At 37.8% G+C, this 9,648-nt stretch overlaps 1 long non-coding RNA gene across 1 annotated transcript; it reads left to right on the top strand.

Moving 5' to 3' along the window:
* The first annotated feature begins 436 nt into the window (after nucleotides 1–436).
* Nucleotides 437–3,861, top strand: LOC128198914 (uncharacterized). The gene is made up of 2 exons (XR_008251622.1): nucleotides 437–2,728; nucleotides 3,585–3,861. It is a non-coding gene; the product is annotated as an uncharacterized LOC128198914 (long non-coding RNA).
* The last annotated feature ends 5,787 nt before the right edge of the window (nucleotides 3,862–9,648 follow it).

The following is a 9,648-nucleotide window of genomic DNA, read 5'->3' on the forward strand; positions in this document are numbered from 1 at the left end:
AATACGGAAGGGAAGTATAATAACCTCCGTTGCCGTAGGTACTATACTCTTCAAAAATAGATTATATAAATGATTAAAAAGCAACGTCAATTTATTTACACATCAACTTCTACATTCTATACTAACACAACGCTGGCGCGTTTCAAGTTACTACTAGCGCCATCTAGTGGGAAAATAAAACACTACAATATAGTAGATGTTTATCTCATGAGACTGGCTATTATATTCAAAAAGAATTATTACATAACACAACTAAGACATATAGGCAAGGAAGTATGAGTACGGTGTGGCAAGCCTGAACTGGGTCCTAACTGAAAATCAGTGCTGCATACTTTTTTTTGGATAGGAAGTATGTAGCAAAATGCTGACTTAGGGCCTTTTTCTAGGTTATGCCACATATTGCAAGGCGTTCTTCTTTTTTTGCTCTAGCTATAAGCTATATGTCGCCGGGGAAGCTTGGCTCACTGAGGGCTCTATGGCCTCAGACCTAATAGTTGTCATGTTTGCTCTGTGGTTATTTCGAATCGACTTGTTATCTAGTGGTCTGATCATTTTGCAGTCAAAATACTATTCCGTTTTGATTTAATTAATAATTAGTCTCTCAAGTAATGATGACAGGTGACAGCAGTAGAAAAGAAACTCTTTAGGTTCTGTGTTGAGATTTTGCTGTCGTAATGGTCAGCAAAATCTACGTTAATTAATTTAATAAATTTAGAATCAAGTTTTCATGTAATTAGGTTTTGATTATTTACTCTAGTAGTAATTAAGATTGTAAAACGTTACCACCATAACGAACGTGGCGGCGATCGACCAATAGGAAATGATCACGTAACTCTCAAAAATGGCGCGTACGCGTGTACCGTCACTGTGTATTCACTCTAGTGAGGCATCCTGCCTCCGTCTGTCTCCGTAGTCTATTGATTTAGTAATTCAGTTCTAATCGCGTTTTTAAGATGGAATAATCGTCTTCTACAATCTACTTGTTAAGTATAGTGAAATAGTGAAGTGTTAAGTAGTGTTATTAAGAAAAGGAAAGTAATTAGTGACTTGGGCTATTAATTGGTTCAATTCTTTGTTGAGCAGCTTGAGGCGTCATGCTGCTTGTCGTGTTAGTGATTTTGTTCGATAATGTTTCGTGATGAAGTAATTATTGATCTTAAATTGTTTACTGTGGGCATGGAGAGCATGTCGGGCAGGGTTGGTGAGTGTTTACTAGTATTAAAAGGCGCCTTTAAACCACACCCAATGGTCACAAGTCCTGGGACTTGCTCGATGTACTTCCTCTACCACAACTACCAGGGTAAAATAGTAAAATTAAGAGTAGTATTGTGTAAGCGATTAGTGAGGTTAAGCATAGCATACCTATTGTAATTGGCAGAGCCGATGACCAAGGTTAGGTCAGCGGTTCTGTCCATATTTTTATTAATGACTCTACCCATTTTTACGACATCAGAAGTGGGATCGCTCCAGCGATCCCTTTCTGCCGGTCAATCTGTACCAAATCCTGACATTGACAATGAAAGTGCAACTTAATTTGTAATTTGTGAAATCCCTGATGAAATTAATTTTATTTGATAACTACCCTCAGTTTTTCTTGTGGTAACTAAGTTGGACTTAAAACCGTAAAATAGTTTTGACAATTTAATGTTGATGCGTCATTGAGTTGAATCGGCAATGGTTGCCGTGATGCCCGTGTCGCCATATCGCATCCAAATAAATAATGTAATAACGTAAAAGACAAAGAGAAAAGAAAAGAAAAAGAAAAAAGAAAAAAGAAAAAAAAAAAAATTGAGAAATGTTCATTACGTTGCAAACTTATTACGTTACTTTTAAAATTTATCGTTTGCAAACGTTATGCGTTTGCGAGTCGAGTACTTTTAGTTAAAAACCGCGACGGTTTGAGCCGAGTGTGCGAATCTTTTACCGATAATTTCAAAATAGATATTGCGTTTACGTGGCGTACGGCATTTTTCCAAGTTAGATTGCGTCTCTTACTTTTCATTTAATTCAGACTGTACCAAGGGTTTACTTTAAGAACTTCTCCGCCTCTTTACATCCCCAAAATAAATTATTGATGATGGAAGACAATTCCTCAGAAGCTTCCAAGAGTTATTGTGACAGGCATTGCAACGAACTACACATAGTGACTCCAGGTAACGAAATACTATCTTTGGTTATTTGCAATGCTCTTTTTACTGTGAAGTACATACAATATTTGGTATAGCTTCGTTAACACTTCTTGTATGTAGTCACAATTGTGTAGTACCTAAACTTCTTAGTCTAGTTCACTTTGACAGTGGGGTCATCGATATAGAGGCCCTGCATGTTTACATCCAAAGTAGAATGGCAGAGGCGGTTGTAAAAAAAAAAAACCACTATTAGTAAGGAGACTACTTGGTTTTAATTAAAAACAACCAAACGTCGCTTCACCTTTGTTTAGCAATCATTATAGTGAAGTACACAGAGTGCTCAAGAGCGGTATCTGGTCGTCATTGGAGGCCTTGCAGGGTCACAGATAACCAATTGAGGCGACCTGCTCGCCCTGGTGATCTTCTGGCGGCCGTACCGCCTCTGGTATCAACGGTGTCAAACGTCTAACGCCACTACAGCCGCGCAGCCCGCTACTACTTCTGCAGTCGTTGCAGCCTGCGGCTATTGCGACCGCTGGAGCTGGCGTGCTGCCTGTGTCGTCTACTACATCGACCACTGCGTGGACTATTTATTCCCGGTGAATATAGTTTCAATTATTTTAACATTTACACAAACATCATCACAAACACTTTAAAAGAAAGAGTAATGAGAATACTTATAATTTTACTTATTGGCGGCGTGGAGTCGTTTATAACTAATAAAAGATGCCATGTGGCACTCAAAAGATGTCGTTGGCGTATGGAGCCGACCAGCGACCACCAAAAGATGCCATGTGGCACTAAAAATATGTCGTTGGCGTATGGAGCCGACCAGCGACCACCAAAAGATGTCGTTGGCCTGAGGTGCCTTGTATAACGACCAACCTTGTCTATCCCCTGTGGACCACGGCGCTAGATAACCGCTTAGCACCACAGCATCGACCTTCCCAAACTCCCCTAGAGCCTTCGACGTGGATCTATCTCACCTAATTCCCTACCTATACTACACACCACGTTATAACTGTATTCATATGAAAATTATGAGCAGTGTCTACGTGTACACTTAAAACACAACATACTTACTTATTTTATAATTATAATATTTATCTGTTGTCGCGTGGAGCGAGCAGTGTCAATATAAATTATTATTATCTGTTGTCGCGTGGAGCGAGCAGTGTACATATGAATCATTAGCTGTTGTCGCGTGTAGCAAGCAGTGTCAATATGAAATAAACTTATGAATATTCTCTTTCTCAACATTCATAGCAAGTTTGTGTTGTCACACTTATAGTTCAGCCTTGTCTAAGATAACTAAACATTTTAATTTTTGATACTAAAGTTAAGCCTTGTTTAAGGTAACTAACTATTTGAAAAACACAAGTTTCTAGATTCAAACAAAGCCTAGGTTAATTGTGAAAGTACCTAGCTTCAGAATTTTTTTTTTTTTATTTACAGAAAAGAACTGGAGGCGCTGCAGAGCACGCACCGCACGTCAGTATGGCCGTGTCGCCGGGGAAGCTTGGCTCACTGAGGGCTCTATGGCCTCAGACCTAATAGTTGTCATGTTTGCTCTGTGGTTATTTCGAATCGACTTGTTATCTAGTGGTCTGATCATTTTGCAGTCAAAATACTATTCCGTTTTGATTTAATTAATAATTAGTCTCTCAAGTAATGATGACAGGTGACAGCAGTAGAAAAGAAACTCTTTAGGTTCTGTGTTGAGATTTTGCTGTCGTAATGGTCAGCAAAATCTACGTTAATTAATTTAATAAATTTAGAATCAAGTTTTCATGTAATTAGGTTTTGATTATTTACTCTAGTAGTAATTAAGATTGTAAAACGTTACCACCATAACGAACGTGGCGGCGATCGACCAATAGGAAATGATCACGTAACTCTCAAAAATGGCGCGTACGCGTGTACCGTCACTGTGTATTCACTCTAGTGAGGCATCCTGCCTCCGTCTGTCTCCGTAGTCTATTGATTTAGTAATTCAGTTCTAATCGCGTTTTTAAGATGGAATAATCGTCTTCTACAATCTACTTGTTAAGTATAGTGAAATAGTGAAGTGTTAAGTAGTGTTATTAAGAAAAGGAAAGTAATTAGTGACTTGGGCTATTAATTGGTTCAATTCTTTGTTGAGCAGCTTGAGGCGTCATGCTGCTTGTCGTGTTAGTGATTTTGTTCGATAATGTTTCGTGATGAAGTAATTATTGATCTTAAATTGTTTACTGTGGGCATGGAGAGCATGTCGGGCAGGGTTGGTGAGTGTTTACTAGTATTAAAAGGCGCCTTTAAACCACACCCAATGGTCACAAGTCCTGGGACTTGCTCGATGTACTTCCTCTACCACAACTACCAGGGTAAAATAGTAAAATTAAGAGTAGTATTGTGTAAGCGATTAGTGAGGTTAAGCATAGCATACCTATTGTAATTGGCAGAGCCGATGACCAAGGTTAGGTCAGCGGTTCTGTCCATATTTTTATTAATGACTCTACCCATTTTTACGACATATATATTTTAAATTTATTATTGTAATGTGTGGCACTGCCTAAAAATAAAGATATTTCTTTCTTTCTTCTTTCTTTCTTTCAAGCTAGACATGCCTAAATCAATTTGAGAGCCGTGATAGCCTAGTGGATATAACCTCTGCCTCCGATACCGGAGGGTGTGGGTTTGAATCCGGTCCGGTTATGCACCTCCAACTTTTCCGTCTCAAACGGTAAAGGAAAACATCGTGAGGAAATCCGCATACCCGAGAATTTTCTTAATTCTCTGCGTGTGTGAAGTCTCAGCGTGGTGGACTATTGGCCTAACCCCTCTCATTCTGAGAGGAGACCGAGCTCAACAGTGAGCTGAATATGGGTTAATAATGATGATAATGATAATTCTAATCTTATTAAAATAACTAGCTGACGCCGCGTGGTTTCACCCACGTGGTTCCCGTTCCCGTAGAAATATAGGGATATTATATAGCCTATAGCCTTCCTCGATAAATGGGCTATCTAACACTGAAAGAATTTTGCAAATCGAACCAGTAGTTCCAGAGATTAGCGCGTTCAATCAAACAAACAAACAAACAAACTCTTCAGCTTTATCATATTAGTATAGATAATCTAGAAACTCTCCCATCTATTACTTTCGCAGTTATTGAAAAACACATTACTACTGAATAGAGCAATCAATGTCTAGTTGTGAGAGTAAACAAAATTGTTGATTGCAAGCAAGTTGTTATTTTCTTGCGGTTCAATTTCTATAATAATATCATTAGAGAAATTGCATCGCATGTTTATTTGATCTTGAGGTAAATATCTAACTGAACTATTACCTTCGTTTTCAAATCAGAGGGAGTGGCTTCGAATCCTGTCCAGGGCATACACCTATGACTTTTCAGTTAAGTATCCATTTTAAGAAATTAAATATAACGTTTCTCAAAACGCTGAAAGACAAACATAGTGCGAAAATCTGCTTATTTCTTAATTCTACTTATTGTAAAGTCTGCTAAGCCGCATTGGGCCAGCTTGGTGGACTAACTTGGAGAAAATTCATGCTTAACAAGTCAATAGTAAGCCAAATATGGGTCATTAACAACCCAGGAAATAATTTTGACAATAGCGGAAAAAGTCAAAGTTGAATGTCAATTGTCAATTGTCAACATTGACAATAACATTAATTATTATTAATTATTATTTGAATTTTGGAATAATTAATTAATTTCAGAATAAATAAATACCACAATTCACATTCACAATTATTATTCACAAATACACAATACATAACCTGCGTTGCCGCAAATATTAATACTCATCAAAAATAGATTAAGTACGCGATAAGCGATTAGCGATAGATAGCAACAACAATAAATTTACATATCAACTTCCACATTCTAAACTAACACAACGCTGGCGCGTTTCAAGTTACTACTAGCGCCATCTAGTGGGAAATGAGAACACTTCAATTTAGTACATTAACACGGCCCCTGTCTGGTACGCCCTCTGCGCCGCGCACCAGAAGAACCGGCTGCAAATCCAGCAGAACAAGTGCCTACGCCTTGCTACGGGATCTCCGAGGTACGTCAGAAATTACGTCTTTAAGCTTCAGTAGCTCAGTGATAAAGAGGCCTCATTTATCACTGTGGTGTTTCAATCCCCGCTACACTTTCGTCGTACCCGCTCCTTACCCCGCAAATATCTACCATTACCATTTTTTACCCTTCGGGGGGCAAACACCTTTTTTACCCTTCGGGGGAAAAAAGGTATATTTAGGTAATTAAAAAAATTGCCTGTAAAAACTAATTCAAGAATTATATTAATAAATTTACTTAAAAAACACATTTTGAGACCTAAAATTTTTTAAACTTATAATTTATGATGTTATTAAAACAAACAGACGGTATATACATACTTATATAAACAAACGTATACGAACTGACGTATATGCATATGATTTATGAAAGCGTAAAAATAAATGCATAAAAGTTACGTTGAAAGGAACGTTGATTGCAATTGAACTGTTTATTTTGTAGACGCTGAAAGCTTGGGCATCGTATTATATTTTTATTTTATTTTAAACTGGAACAGGCTACTTCGGGGCAGACGAAATTGAAGTCTCAGGGGAATTGGGAGCGAGCAGGAGGTATCATCTCGATTCTCAAAATAAATAATTTCGACGCTGGAACCGTTTTAACGACGAAGAACTCGAAATTGCAACGTTCGAATAATTTGTATCCAGTGCAAAATATTGAAACTGCTTTTAACGTTTGTGATTGTAAATATTTTTTGAGAATACCTTTAAAAAATTGTTTTGGTATTTACGTATTATGAAATTATATTTCATAGAGAAGTTTCTTATGTGCTCTTTTCGACTGCGTCTTCGAAAATATGTCGTTTACCTGCGTAAAGGAAATAGCATAACGTTGCGACTTAGGAACTTATTCCATCAGACTATCCTACCATTACCAAAGCATTTCTTTTACGTAAAAGTAAATTATGAAACCAACTTCCTGAAATAATCAGTGCCTCTGATGTGTCAAAAGTATGTAGCAGCGGGCAGCGGCAGACACAGGTATAACATTTTTTCAAAAATCCCGCGGAAACCATGGGTTTTGGAGGAAAAGTATCCTATGTGTTAATCCTTAGTAAAATCTATATCTATTCCAAAGCCACTTCCGCCGCAGCGTAAAGAAACAAAACATACACAATTACACACACAACACACAAACTAAAATAGCTTGGCAACTTTGTTCGTAAAACTCCCAAATTCCCAATGGTCCGCGCGGGCCTGGCGTGTAGCGATGAATGGAAAACAAATGATGCACCTCACTTCCCTGCACGCATGATTTCACACCATTTCTTTCCCCCCGTCGCCCGCATATCATGGGAGTATCATTAACGAACTTGCCAGACTATATCGCCTTTATAATATTAGTGCGATAACCAATCCACTGATCATAAAACAAACTGTTATCTTCAACAAAAAATGGTTAACCATTACACAGTAATGGCGGTCATCCGTTCAATAGACCCCACACAAGATATTAGCGCAATAAACTGCCAGTGTATCAGAGCATCGGCCAATATTCGGCCAGTATACAGATTACAGATAATGTCGGATCGTTATTAGAGGGACGGGCAAATCAAGTACGTGCCTACGGCGTAGATAGTCGTCACAATAGTCGTTTAAATAAATTCTTATTCTGTCTGAAGAAATAATTATTTCAGAACATTATTTTTGATAATAAAATCGTCGAAACCACGGAAAGACAGCGCTAAAAGCTTTAAGTTGCGTAGATTCTTTTCCCCTTGGAAAAAAAAACTATAACTGTCAGTGTATTAGATCATCGTCCAATATTGGGCCAATATACAGATTACAGATAATATCCGATCGTTATTAGAGGGACGGGCAAATCATGTACGTGCCTACGGCGTAGATAGTCGTAGCTCACGATAGTCGTTTAAATAAATTCTTATTGTGTCTGAAGAAATAATTATTTCAGAACATATTTTTGATAATTAAATCGTCGATACCACAGACAGACAGCGCTAAAAGCTTTAAGTTGCGTAGATTCTTTTCCCCTTGGAAAAAAAACAATAACTGCCAGTGTATTAGATCATAGTCCAATATTCGGCCAGTATACAGATTACAGATAATATCCGATCGTTATTAGAGGGACGAGCAAATCATGTACGTGCCTACGGCGTAGATAGTCGTTTAAATAAATTATTATTGCGTCTGAAGAAATAATTATTTCAGAACATATTTTTGATAATAAAATCGTCGATACCACGGAAAGACAGCGCTAAAGGCTATAAGTTGCGTAGATTATTTTCCCCTTGGAAAAAAAGCGATAACTGCCAGTGTATTAGATCATCGTCCAATATTCGCCCAATATACAGATTACAGATAATGTCGGATCGTTATTAGAGGGACGGGCAAATCATGTACGTGCCTACGGCGTAGATAGTCGTAGCTCACGATAGTCGTTTAAATAAATTCTTATTGTGTCTGAAGAAATAATTATTTCAGAACAAATTTTTGATAAAATCGTCGATACCACGGAAAGACAGAGCTAAAGGCTATAAGTTGCGTAGATTTTTTCCCCTTGGGAAAAAACAATACGCACTTTTACCGGCTTCCCGGTCAGCACGGGATCGCTTTTAATTGTAAATCTTCCATTTCTTAATAGTCTCACTTTTTTTTCTCGTCTTTTTTGGGTTCACCTTGGGCTGGATTCTATTATTAAGCTACAAAAATGTTTTTTTTTTAATCCAGAATTCTAAATAGCGTAGTTACAGCACGTAGTTACCGCTGATGGAACGAGAGCCTGCGAGCGCTACACTTACCCGTACCTCATTTGTTAAAAACTGAATGTTTGTCCGCCCATTCTTCCATGGGGCCACAGCTATCATTTCTATTGTCAAAATACAACACGTGGTTTTCATGCATTTTTTATAGGTCATCATGAGACATTTAGTTTTTTTTATAATCCAGAATTCTAAATAGCAGTCAAGTCAAGTGTTGCTACGAGTAAATCATCGCAGAACACGGTTAAGCCAGCCTTTGATTCATTATCATTAACATAGACATCAGTATATCAGGATGATTGTAATTAGTATAACTACATTCCAATTATTTTACTTTTCAATCGCATTAATTTAATATGTAGGTAGTAGGTACTATATACATATTTAAATTGGGTCTGTAGCCAAGTAGCGTAATGATTCTCTTTCTACCAACGCTAACGTTTTGAAAACTAAAAACATGTACGGAAATGACAGATATGATCGATAACTTACACGTAACCTGTCGATAACAAATGACATTCCCATACATGTTTTAATTTGTCAAGCGTTTGCGATTGTAGAAAAAGAATCGACGTGCTACATAGCTCCAAGCTTTGGTTTTTCAGTAGGTGCACGAAAAATCTATCTCTCGTGTACTTACAATCAAGTCGTCGTCGTTATCAACCCAAATACGGCTCACTGCTGAGCTCGAGTCTCCTCTCAGAATGAGAGGGGTT

This window comes from Bicyclus anynana, chromosome 17 (assembly GCF_947172395.1).
Source record: "Bicyclus anynana chromosome 17, ilBicAnyn1.1, whole genome shotgun sequence".
NCBI lineage: Eukaryota > Metazoa > Arthropoda > Insecta > Lepidoptera > Nymphalidae > Bicyclus > Bicyclus anynana.